The sequence below is a fragment of the Pelophylax lessonae genome, assembly GCF_965119305.1.
Source record: "Pelophylax lessonae genome assembly, chromosome: 1".
NCBI lineage: Eukaryota > Metazoa > Chordata > Amphibia > Anura > Ranidae > Pelophylax > Pelophylax lessonae.
Genome location: NC_138768.1, coordinates 141,919,533 through 141,933,470, shown reverse-complemented (window position 1 = coordinate 141,933,470; position 13,938 = coordinate 141,919,533).

Genomic DNA, 13,938 nt, shown 5'->3' with positions numbered 1-13,938 from the left:
TGCAGCCTATCAGTGCCCATCAGTGCCGCCTCATCAGCGCACATCAGTGAAGGAGAAAATTTTATTTTCAAAATTTACTCGCAGAAAATAAGAAAAACTTTTTTTTTTTTTCAAAATTTTCTGTCTTTATTCTTTTTTTTTGTAAAAAATAAAAAACCCAGAGGTGATTACATACCACCAAAAGAAAGCTCTATTTGTGTGAAAAAAATGATAAAAATTTCATATGGGTACAGTGTAGCATGACCACGCAATTGTCAGTCAAAGTGTGACAGCGCTGAAAGCTGAAAATTGGCCTGGATAGGAAGGGTGTTTAAGTGCACAGTAGGCAAGTGGTTAATTGTCGCTCTTTTTTTGTTTATAGCGCAAAAAATAAAAATCACAGAGGTGATCAAATACCACCAAAAGAAAGCTCTATTTGTGGGAAAGGACAACAATTTTATATAGGTACAGCACCACCACGCAATTGTCTGCTAAAGTAACGCAGTGCCGAGTAGCAAAAAAAGGGGGCAAATCCTTCCGGTCTTAAAGTGGTTAATTTCAGTCTTTGGCTCTTATATATAGTATACAAAACAGGATATATTTCCAGTCCATACACGTCATATTCTACATATAAAAAAAATAGAATCATGCAAAACAGGAAAAAATCCTTTACCATAATCATCAGCAAGAGACCCTTTAAAATACGCCTTTATGTAAAGGAAACAGATGCATGTAAAACAGAAAAGCAAACTCAAGAAAAACTTTTCTGAATAGTAAAATATCCTGCAAACAAAAATTATTTCACAACTCAAATAACAATGGAAAGAACTGTACATCCTCAACAGCAAAAATGTTTAAGTTGCAAAGGTAAAGATTTTCAGTACAATTTAAAAATTAAAGTGAAACTCCAACATTCAATTAAGCATGACTATATAACATTTAAATAAAGCATAATCCTAACAACTAATACCATGTCACAGATATTGGGACAATACCTTCAGAGCCCAAGGACCCCTAAAACCTAGAGTGAAAATCTCAACTTGGAGAAACTCAAGGGCTGACCTGCTTTCTTCCACCTTCCACAGCTCCTTCTATGACATTGGGACCAACCATCACCTTGAACAACCAAATGGGGGGTTTCAGGTTCGGGGAAGGCATCAGCCATAGGCCTGGGCACACGCTAAACACCCCGTGTGCCACTGGCTCCAGCTGGTTCGGGAGAGCATAGGAATTGATTGTGGGCAGCAGGAGGGCGATGGGTGGGGTGGGGTGGCTCTTAGAAGAACCAATCCCCTTGTATATATCTCCCTGCAGAAGCTGAAAGCCGTCTTCTTCTCCCTGACAGCTTTCAGGTGTTACAGAGAGAGAAATACAACAGAATCAGTTCATTGCCCCCCCACCCTCCCTGTCCCAGATTTGATCCCTCAGTTGCCAGGGCCCCCCTGTGTGCTTGCTCCCTACCCCTTACCATGCTTAAAGGCCCGTACACAAGTACCGATTGTCGGCTGTAAATATTCGCCAAACGTCCGATCGGCCGATTGTCGGCTTGTTAGTATGATGCTTCCGACAACCGACTGCGACTTTTCAGCCGAACAAAATCTGGTCTGCATGCTATAAAATTTTTGTTGGCCAACACCAGAACGGCCGATTGTTCCTCAGTCAGTACAGATTTCGGCCGACAAAAGCCAGATGAGCAAGACTGGGCATGCTCAGAGAAGAAAAAACACACAGAAAGTTAACCATCACATGACATCACTTCTGAAGTTGGTTGTTGTTGGCCGACAAAATTCGTGTGCAGTCTTGAGCACTTTTCAACCAACACGACAGCACCGGACAAAAGACGGCCGATCGTTCGGCCGACAATCGGTGCGTGTGTATGGGGTTTTAGTTTGTAGATGATCAGGACCCTTTGTACAGAGCCTTGTGTTCATTCACTGTCCAGTGCAGCTAAGGCTGCAGAGAAAGGGACTGAGGAATGAATATTCTTGCCACTTTCTTTGTCTCAAAAGTGAGACAGCGGGGGTCTGTTTAGACCCCAAATATTTCACCAAAGGCCCCCAGCAGCATTGTAAAAAAATAATAATATTTTAAAAGAATTGTAAAAAAATAAAATGTGAAAAATTATTTTAAAAAAGGAGGGGCTTATTCACATGAGTTCTGTAGCCCATACAGTGCAAATGAGCAGTTTGTGCAGCTGGAGCCGCCTGTTACTTTATGGGGACGCAGCAGCTGTACAAACAGTTGCAGGTCGTAATTGGACAGGTGTGGTTGAGTAGCCCCAAATGTACTCTGTCTGTGTTTGGGGCCTCCTACCTGCATCCACATGACTGCAAATTAGGACCTGTGGCTGTGTTCATACAGTTGCTGCATTCCCATTGCATAACTTAGGCTGCCTGCACACAGCTCCAGCCACATTAGAAAAATAAACACTGATTCACACTGTAAAAGTCACAGCAACCATGTAAATGAGCCCCAGGACCTCATACACACACGCACAGAGCTTTATAGCTTTATTTATTAAATTATTACAGTGTTCTCTTTTAGATTTAGCAAGAATTTTGTGTGTATGTATATGCCGTGTATATGTGTGTATAGTATAGTTTTTGACCATTCTTCCAGAAGCGCATTTGTGAGGTCAGCCACTGATGTTGGACGAGAAGACCTGGCTCGCAGTCTCCGAAGAGTTGTGCATAGTTGATGCTGTTATAGCTTGCAAAGGGTGGACCAACTCAGTATTTAACCCTACGGACTAAGACTGGGATGCCATTAAAGTTCATGTGCGTGTAAAGGCAGGTGTCCCAATACTTTTGGTAATATAGGGTACATATGCTGGCACTAGAAGAGATCAGTACCTTTTAGCATGTAGATGAAGTTCTTTTTTGTTTAGAGGAGGGGGGGTTGTTAATATTTTGGGTCACTATTTTACAAAGAAGGGACCCAAAACATTGAAAAGAAGAGAAGAATGAGACAAGCCATGTATTAATTACGTGGGTTTGTTACAATGATCAATTTTATTAATGTAAAACCTGAGCTGGAGTTTTGCTTCAATTTGTTGGTGTATCCAAATCTGCTAGTACATCTAACACTTCCCTCCCCTTAGACTATCAATGCTGCTGTCCAAAGGTGCCCCTGTGCTCCTTCATCCAGAATGGAGGCACTCTAATGCTGCTTTGAGTGTAAATGAATATTTAAAAATTGTAAATTGATTAGTTATTAATAAAATAAAAAGTAAAATAATGTAATAGGTTTTGAAAAGTGTCTGTCATAGACTGCAGGTGCTATAACAATTTATTAATTGCAGCCTTTGCAGGGACACATAAGGCACATTCGCAGCCTAGGCACTAAAACCTTTATATTGTGAGTGACAGTGTAATTATCAGTCTCCAAACCCAGCACAGCACAAATACAATTCCACCTCCCTTGTTCAGTTATTTTGGACAAAATGTTCTAAACAGGTTAAAACAAACAGTAAAATGCATCAGGGCTGCAATTTTTAGTAATGCCTTTTAACTGATACTATTTTATGGAACATTTTTCCTAAATGAAACATAACCGCTTATTAACTGCTATGGACTACATGTCCATATCTCTCTTCCTACAGTTCTTGTATAAACAGAGCATCCCGAAAGTATTCACAGCGTTTCACTTTTTCAACATTTTATGTTACAGCCTCATTCCAAAATTGAATAAATTCAGAATTTTCCTCAAAATTCTACAAACAATACTCCATAATGACAACCTGAATTTCGTTTTGAAATCTTTGCAAATTTATTAAAAATAAATAAGGAAAAAAATCCCATGTACGTAAGTATTCACAGCTTTTGCCATGACACACAAAATTGAGCTCAGGTGCATCCTGTTTCACCTGATAATCCTTGATGTTTCTACAACTTGATTGGAGTCCACCTGTGGTAAATTCAGTTGATTGGACATGATTTGGAACATACCTGTCTATATAAGGTCCCACAGTTAATAGTGCATGTCAGAGCACAAACCAAGCCATGAAGTCCAAGATCTGCGGAAGGGTACAGAAATGTTTCTGCAGCATTGAAGGTCACAATGAGCACAGGGGCCTCCATCATCTGTAAATGTAAGAAGTTTGGAACCACTAGTACTCTTTCTAGTGCGGGCCACCCACCCAAACTAAGTGATCAGGGGAGAAGGGCCTTAGTCAGGGAGGTGACCAAGAACCCGATAGTCACTCAAAGAGTGTTCCAGCGTTTCTCTGTGGAGAGAGGAGAACCTTCCAGAAGAACAACCTTCTCTGCAGCACTTCACCAAGCAGGCCTGTATGGTCGAGAGTCAGCCCTCAGTAAAATGCACATGACAGCCCACCTGGTGTTTGCCAAAAGGCACCTAAAGGACTTTCAGACAATGAGAAACAAAATTTTCTGATCTGGAGAAACAAAGATTGAACTATTTGGCCTGAAAGTGACATCGTGACATCACTTCCGGGTTACTTCATCGGAGACCCGATCAAAGCCAAATCCGGACTCTGACCAGCCAGTGGACGTGCCAGCTGGTCGTTCGAGAGTGGGGGGGCATGCCCTCCCGCTCCTTGTGAAAATGGCTGAGCGACTGCTGGACCGCATTGGTTGTTATCACCAGAAAGCCGTCCTCAGGCTCTAAAAAAACAGTAATGGGGTGATGCCTCTAGCTGCAGGCATCACCCTGGTACAACCACTTCTTCAAGCCAACTTACAGGTACGTTGATATGCAGGAAGCTTGTTGAAAGCCTGCTAGCCACTTGCTTAAGGTGGCAATCAACATGTAATGTCAGGACTTAAAGGATCTGCTACTGACGGCTTGGTGCCAGATACCAAAGCATACCTTCAGAATTTTAGTGGCGTCCGTGCCTTGATTGGTCAGGGCTGTTTTGGCAGCAAAAGGGGGACCTACTTAACATTAGGTGGGTAGTCATAAATTGCTAGAGATCACATATATTTCAGCCCTCTAAAAATCAATGCTTTCACACTTGTTATTTATCTCAGCAAAACCGGTCTAATATAAAAGATTAGAGGGGGAAGACATAAAAAGTGAAAAGGGGCTGGTAGCACAGAAGGAAACTGAGATCCAAAAAACTGGCACAAGTCATTGAAATGCTGCAATCCACTCTAAAGAATATTTTACATTCACATCAGTGGCGTACCAATGGGGGGGGGGGGGGGGGCGGGGTGTCCTGCCCGGTGTGTTCAGACAGATCCCACAGTGTGAAGGCAGCTCCTTCAGTCCGTGCTGCTAGCGGGGGGCGGAGCCGTGTCGGGAATAAGGGGGCGCAGCCGTGTCACGAATAAGGGGGCGGAGCCTCGTCTGGAAGAAGGGGCGGAGCCTCGGCGTGAAGAAGGTGAGTGCCCATTGCCCAATGCCCAAGTGTGTGTGCTGGATAGGAGGGGGATGGGGCTGCTGCATATAGAGGAATTCATCTTTCCCTATTCTTCCTGCAGCTGCTGAATAACTGATTCTCCTCCTCTCCCTCCTGCAGGAAGAATAGGGAAAGATCAGTTCATCTATATGCAGCTGCCCCATCCCCCTCCTATACAACTTCTTTTGCTAGCCCTCCAGTGTTCTCAACCCCCTCCAGTGTGCCTAATCCCCCCCTCAGTGCTCTCCACCCCCCTGGTTTTCCCTGCCCGCCCCCCAAGTGCTCCCTGTCCCCCCCCAGTGCTCTCCACCCCCCTGGTTTTCCCTGCCCGCCCCCCTAGTGCTCCCTGCCCCCCCAGTGCTCTCCACCCCCCTGGTTTTCCCTTCCCGCCCCCCAAGTGCTCCATGTCCCCCTAGTGCTCTCCACCCCCCTGATTTTCCCTGCCCACCCCCCAAGTGCTCCCTGCCCCCCCCCAGTGCTCTCCACCCCCCTGATTTGCTCGCCCCCCAAGTACTCCCTGTCCCCCCCCAGTGCTCTCCACCCCCCTGGTTTTCCCTGCTCACCCCCCAAGTGCTCCCTGTCCCCCCCAGTGCACTCCAACCCCTGCACCTTCCAACCCCCCTACAATGCTTTCCAAACCCCCTCTTAATTCTCTCCAGTCCCCCCCCCCCCGCCGTGCCCGCCTCCTCCAGTGCTCTCTGCTTCGTCTGTGCTCTCCGGCCCCCCTAGTGCTCTTCTATCTTCTATCATGTCCTCAGTCTCTGAGCATCTCCTGTATCATGTCCTCAGTCTCTGAGCATCTCCTGTATCATGTCTGTAGTCTCTGACCATCTACTGTATCATGTCCTCAGTCTCTGACCATCTCTTGTATCACGTCTGCAGTCTCTGACCATCTCCTGTATCATGTCTGTAGTCTCTGACCATCTCCTGTATGATGTCCTCAGTCTCTGACCATCTCCTGTACCATGTCTGCAGTCTCTGACCATCTCCTGTATCATGTCTGCAGTCTCTGACCATCTCCTGTATAATGTCTGTAGTCTCTGACCATCTCCTGTATCATGTCTTCAGTCTCTGACCATGTCCTGTATCATGTCTTCAGTCTCTGACCATCTCCTGTATCATGTCCTCAGTCTCTGACCATCTCCTGTATCATGTCTGCAGTCTCTGACCATCTACTGTATCCTGTCTGCAGTCTCTGATCATAAACTGTATCATGTCTACAGTCTCTGACCATCTCCTGTATCACGTCTGCAATCTCTGACCATCTACTGTATCATGTCCTCAGTCTCTGACCATCTCCTGTACCATGTCTGCAGTCTCTGACCATCTCCTGTATCATGTCTGCAGTCTCTGACCATCTCCTGTATCATGTCTGCAGTCTCTGGCCATCTTCTGTATCACGTCTGCAGTCTCTGACCATCTCCTGTATCACGTCTGCCATCTCTGACCATCTACTGTATCATGTCCTCAGTCTCTGACCATCTACTGTATCATGCCTGCAGTCTCTGAGCATCTCCTGTATCATGTCTGCAGTCTCTGACCATCTACTGTATCCTGTCTGCAGTCTCTGACCATCTACTGTATCCTGTCTGCAGTCTCTGATCATAAACTGTATCATGTCTACAGTCTCTGACCATCTCCTGTATCACGTCTGCAATCTCTGACCATCTACTGTATCATGTCTGCAGTCTCTGACCATCTGTTGTATTATGTCTGCAGTCTCTGACCATCTCCTGTATCATGTCTGCAGTCTCTGACCATCTACTGTACTAATGTCTGCAGTCTCTGACCATCTCCTGTATCACGTCTGCAGTCTCTGACCATCTACTGTATCATGTCTACAGTCTCTGACCATCTACTGTACTAATGTCTGCAGTCTCTGACCATCTACTGTATCACGTCTGCAGTCTCTGACCCTCTACTGTATCATGTCTGCAGTCTCTGAACATCTACTGTACTAATGTCTGCAGTCTCTGACCATCTCCTGTATCACGTCTGCAGTCTCTGACCATCTCCTGTATCACGTCTGCAGTCTCTGACCATCTGCTGTATCATATCTGCAGTCTCTGACCATCATTTGTATCACGTCTGCAGTCTCTGACCATCTCCTGTATCATGTCTGTGGTCTCTGACCATCTCCTCTATCATGTCTGTAGTCTCTGAATATCTCCTTTAGTAAGTCTCCAATCTCTTACTCAAACTTAAACACATTGCTAATATTAGCTATCTATTTATGCTGAAGGTAGGACTGTGCAGGGGAGGCAGAGAGTGCAAAAGGGGGAACTGTGATTAGAGAGACCGAGGGCAGACTGCAAGGGGCACTGTGATGGGGGGCTGTGAAATTTGTGCAAAACATATTCTTGAAAACATTACAATTTTTTTGTGGGTGTTTTTACATTTTAAAGTTGGGGGGGGGTGCCAGATATAGGATCCGCCCCGGGTGCCAAATGCTCTAGGTACGCCACTGATTCACATGCTGTAGTAAGCATCTTGGCAAAGTAAAACAGGCAAGGGTCCCCAAGGGCTACACAAAAAGTGGCAAAGGGCCACAGGTTGGGCACCGGGGCTTCAAAGGGATGACAATAACAGCCAGAGTTTGGAAATCTGGCAAATTGGCAAATCTTATGTGACACCTATTTTGAAATCTGTCCCTGTCCTCCCATTTATCAGCTTATAAAGCTGGCATTTCCATTGAAAACATGATTACTGCTTTGGGCTAACCCATAACAGTTCAATTTAAGAATAGATTTCATGTAATTACACTAACTGAATTACATTTTCCTGGTATATACTGTAACAAAAAAATCTTCATTCTAAATTTTAAATGACAACTGATATCATTTACCTTTTGATACTGTTGCAGTTATCCTTATTTTTTTTGTACTTTTCAAATTCTACTTAAAAATAATTGCTGCTTATAGAGCCGCTTAAACACTTAGCACTTATCAGAATAGAGCCCACACTGCAGAAATTAGTTTTATTGATCGAGAGATCACACAGTATAATCAAAGCTGCACTCTCTAGGAAAGCCTCACTCGTTATGTCAGCATGTTAAGAAGAATTTAACATTAAAGTTAAAGGGAATCGAGCAACATTATGCAGACATTAGAATACTAAACAAATAATATTATTCTGGCATGTTCAAATGGGAGGTCAAACCAATATATATTGGATACTTTTATCGAAATAATAAAGTAATAAATACAAAGTACAAATTTCCTTTCTCTTTCGTTCATAGACGAACACAGCTCCTGATATTCATAACCATTGGGTTATACTGCCCCCTACAGGAATAGGACACTAGGCAGAAAAGAATGCAGGCTACACCCACAGGCATCTGGGTGTACTCCCTCTTCTTGCTATAGCCACTCCATTTTTTTCTACCTAGTCAAGAGTAAGGACCTAGTTCCTTGCTGGGATCTTTGGTCATGGCAAATTTTTTCTTTATAGATAGAAATTTTTTCTCCTGTTTCTTTCCTGTGAGATCTACAATCAACTTCCAGCGAGTGCGCGCAGACCTCAGCTCCGCGCTAGGATGGCTGCGACATAGCTCCACTGGACGGGGGCTGGCCTGCAAGTAAAACGCCTCGCGAGGTCGTTACGACCGGGTCTTGGCCCAAGTTGCAGCATTCCTGGCTGACAGCCCCCCATTTTGATGAAGAGGGATTCTGTCTGGAGCATTGCCCATCAGATTCCTGGTATGGTGAGTAGCTGTCCCCCTAGAGGGTTTTGGGGTGGATGTGGGCCCCTTCTTGGGACAGTCAGACCCCCGGGTTCCCCTCCTTTCCACAGGCACTCCCCCTTGCCATGTCTCTAATCCTGCCCCCCCCCCCCACGCTGGGGCTGTTTGGGTGGTCTGGCCACTTTCCTGGGATGGGGGCAGGGCGCTAACTGTCGATGGGGGCCAGGGGGGTGCGCCGCAGGCGACCGGATGATCGACTGTGCGGGGGGATTGTACCTAGTGGTGGCTCCTGCCAGGGCCCTCTATCCTGCCTAGATCTGTCTTTGAGGCCCTGTCTCCCTCCTTGGTCCCTGTAGGCCTCGTGGGGCCGCTATTTTGTTGTAGCATGTGTGTTTTCTATGGTCCCTTAATCCGGAGGTGTTTCATCAGCTGTGTCTCTGTTGGGGCACACCCAAGGTGGATCTGTTGGCGTTTCGGCTCAACATAAAAGTGCAGAGGTTTGTCGCTCGGCCAAGGGATCCTCTGGCGGACTCCACAGTCGCGCTGGTGGCCCCGTGGGGTCAGTATTATCTGATTTATGCCTTCCCTCCTCTCAAGCTTCTGCCCAGACTTCTACGCAGGATCGAGGTAGAAGGGATTCCGGTCATCTTAGTGGCTCCGGACTGGCCTAGTCGGACTTGGTATGCCGATTTGGTGCAGCTGGTCGCTGACGTTCCTTGACAGCTTCCTCTCAGAGAGGATCTGCTGTCCCAAGAACCGATCTTCCATCCTGCTTTACAGTCACTGGCTTTGACAGCTTGGCTATTGCACACCAGGTGCTGAAGGATAGGGGTTTATCTGGGGCGGTGATTCCTACACTGTTGAAAGCTAGAAAATCTACTTCTAGGAAGACTTACCATCATACCTGGAAGACGTACATTGTATGGTGTGAGTTTCTTGGGGTTCACCCTCCTTTTCGGTGGCTCAGCTCTTAACCTTCCTTCAACGGGGGTGTTGAACAGAAATTGACCTTGAGTACCATCAACCAGCAATCTTCTTCCAACAACCTTTGGCCACACACTCCCTGGTGTGTACCTTTCTTCAGGGTGTCCGACATTTGGTTCCTGCAGTGCAGGCTCCGTTGCCGCTTTGGGATCTTAATTTGGTGCTTTCAGCTCTACAGAATCCTCTTTTTGAAAATATTCGGGAGATTCCCCTGCTTACGCTGTCCCAAAAGGTGGTCTTTTTAGTGGCTATCACCTCTGCGGCCGGGTGTCAGAACTGGCGGCATTATCCTGTCGTTCACCTTACCTGTTGATTCACAGGGATAAGGTGGTTCTTCGCCCCTGTCCGTCATTCCTTCCAAAGGTTGTCTCTGATTTTCATTTGAATGAAGACATTGTGTTGCCTTCCCTGTATCCCAGGCCTAAACATCTGAAGGAAATTGCCTTGCATAACTTGGATGTGGTTCAGGCAATTAGGGTGTACCTGGCAGCTACGGAGTCTTTCAGGAAGTCAGGCTCTCTATTTGTGCTCATGGATGGACCCTGAAAAGGGTTGTCCTTTTCCTCTGCGACCATTTACGGATGGATCAGACAGGGGGTGGTTCAGGCCTATTTCATCAGGTTCCTTCTTTCCCTGTCAAGGCGCACTCTACCAGGGCACTTAGTGCCTCCTGGGCTTTCCATCATCAGGCGTCAGTGACTCAGGTTTGAAAGGCCACCTGGTCGTCGGTGCACATTTTTAAAAAGTTTTATAAAGTGGATGTGTTGGCATCTGTGGATGATTTTTTTGAATGCAAGGTTTTGCAGACTGCTGTTTAAGAGGACCTGATCCTTTTTGAGGGTGTGTTGTTTTTTTTTTTCAGGTGGGCCCCTGTTGTTTGGTTGAGGTCCTGTGGCCTGGTTTGCTAATGTTTAGCCTTGGGAATTTTTTTGATGTTGTTCCCACCCCTCATATTTAACACTGCCATGGAATGTCCCAATGGTTATGAATATCAGGAGCTGTGTCTGTTAATGAACGAAAGAGAAAAATGGCATTTTTTACTTACCGTAAAATCCATTTCTCTGATGTTCATTGACGGACACAGCACCCACCCCTCTGTGGAGTTATACTTCTCCTGACACTGTTTGTAACAAAACTGAGTGACTATAGCAGAGAGAGGGAATATACCCCCTGGGTCTGCCCATGAGTGTAGCCAGAATTCTTTTCTGCCTAGTGTGCTACTCTTGTAGGGGGCAGTATAACCTAAAGGTTAAGAATATCAGGAGCTGCATCTGTCAATGAACACCAGAGAAATGGATTTTACAGTAAGTCTAAAATCCCATTTTTACCAATTGTAGCAACCCCCATAGCATATGGGGTATCGCAGAGGCAGGGTGTGCTAGAATTTCACCTCACGGTCCTCAGCAATAGCGGAGCAATGTAAACAGTTGGTCACTTTTTGATGCAAGAAATTGAGTTTTGCAACTCTTGCTCAACAGTCAACACTCCTGAGAAAGAGGGCTAGGGTATAGGACACCTGAGGACTTGTCAGACTCCAAATGGGGTACAAAAGTACAGATGGTAGCATTCTCCTACGGTATTCCCTTGTGCATTAGGCTGCTAAGCTGTTTTTCTCTCTAGAGGAGCGCTACACTGTAGTATCAGCATACAAAATGGACAGACTGGTGCCACATACATACATGATGAGTGCCATTTTAGTGGTTTCCAGCACACAGCAACACGTGTTTCCAGGCTAATACAGATCAGAATGACCATTCTGCAGTTTGGCTACTCTGCCACAGCACAGAGAGTAGCAACTTCAGGACAGTGCCTGCATGACCCATTTACTATATGGTACCTGGGTCCATAACCTCTGGTAAGCGCAATATCTTCAACTGTGGGGGTGGGCTTGTCACATTGGTGACTATTGGCATCTGGACATCTTTGGTTCCTTATCGGTTTTCTAGCATTTTCACCTGAGCACTTTGTGTGGATTTACTTTTGGATTTTCTCACTTTGATTTTGTGGACTATATTACGAACTTTATGTTTTCACTAGTGTAAATATATGATCAGTATATATACAGTATCTCACAAAAGTGAGTACACCCCTCACACATTTTTGTAAATATTTTATTATATCTTTTCATGTGACAACACTGAAGAAATGACACTTTGCTACAATGTAAAGTAGTAAGTGTACAGCTTGTATAACAGTGTAAATTTGCTGTCCCCTCAAAATAACTCAAGCCAATAATGTCTAAACTGCTGGCAACAAAAGTGAGTAAACCCCCTAATGTCCAAATTGGGCCCAATTAGCCATTTTACCTCCACAGTGTCATGTGACTTGTTAGTGTTACAAGGTCTCAGGTGTGAATGGGGAGCAGGTGTGTTAAATTTGGTGTTATCTAAAATATAAAACTGTGTTGCGCAGAATAAAAATCTATTAAATATGATAAATATCATCAATAAATAAACTGGTGCATATAAAGTTCAAATGGATGAATCCCTAATACTCCTCATCAATAAAAAATGTCTGGTATAAATAATGATCAATATAAAATGTGCAAATTGACCAGTGAATAATTCAGTAAAATGATATAATAAAATCTAATATACTCTCAATATATCTAATAAAATCCTCATATAAGTGCGTAGTGCAAATGCTGTGCAAAGTGCATCAATATACAAACCAAAGTGCTAAACAAGTCCTAATATAGTACAACATTAATTAATCCAATGTTAAAGTGCAAAGTAAATAGATGAAAAATATTGATATAAAATTAGTGTCCAAAAATAGAAAATTCAAGTCCTTGTGAATCAGTGCAAATAACAATTCCTTGCAGTGCTCAAAACCACCAAAAGGTGGCAGGTGCTTCCCAAGATAGTGAGTGACCAGAGTGTCACGGATCCTTGAATCACTGTGCACCCCCTTGTGAGTGGGTGCTCACTAGGGCTGTGCATCTTCACTTACCTCACGATTCGATGCGATTACGATTATTAGGGTCGCGATTCGATACGATTCGATTCCGGGATGCATCACGATTACTGCCCAATGCCCATGCCCAGCCCACTGTCCAATGGTTTTCAAAACTTTATCAAAAAAAACAAACAATCAAGCAGTCACAAATAAAAGAATCCTTTTTATTTTCATTTGCTTCAAAGGACACTTTCCTGGACCCTGTCATGGCCTGCAAGCCCTGCATACTTTAGTGCACTTGCACTGCAAACATATAGGAAGGTCTGAAAATGCAAACAGCATAGCAGAGACAGACAACAACACTAGTATTTTACTAGAAGTAACAGTAAAATTAGTAAAAAAACTGTAGTAGTGCAGTTTACTGCTTCATAAAAGAAAATATTAATATAAGCCAGGCCTACCACCATTTAAAGTACAACTAAAGGCCAAACTTTTTGGATTTTGGATAAAGTTTGGCCTATAGTTGTACTTTAAGGCAAGCCAAGATAGAAGAAGCCAGCCAGCCAGCCAGCCAAGCTAATATTCTTGTGAAAATGGTCATCATAAATTCCCACAAAACATTATATATAAATCCTTTTATGTGAATATGCATTGCAATAAATTCCAGGTGTGCCATAACCTGTCCTCTACAAAACAGAGCACTTCCTGACTAGTAGCAAACATCAAGGGTGAACCTGGCAATAGTGCACTGCTGCATAACTTCCATGTTCACCGTGATGTTTGTTTCCCTCTGCAACTGCCAGTCAACTCAAGTGAGTTGATGGATTGGCTGCTAGAGGGGAGTTACAAATATAAGCTTTAAAGCGGAGTTCCGGGCACAAAAACGATATTTTTTTTTTTGTGCCCGTCCGCTAGTTCAGCCTAACCTGAAAAGGAATTGGATAGTTAGATTTTTTTTTTTTAAAACTCACCTTGTAATTGACGATCGTAAATACTCACCTATGACAGCTTCCTCCTCCAGCGCCGAGGCTCT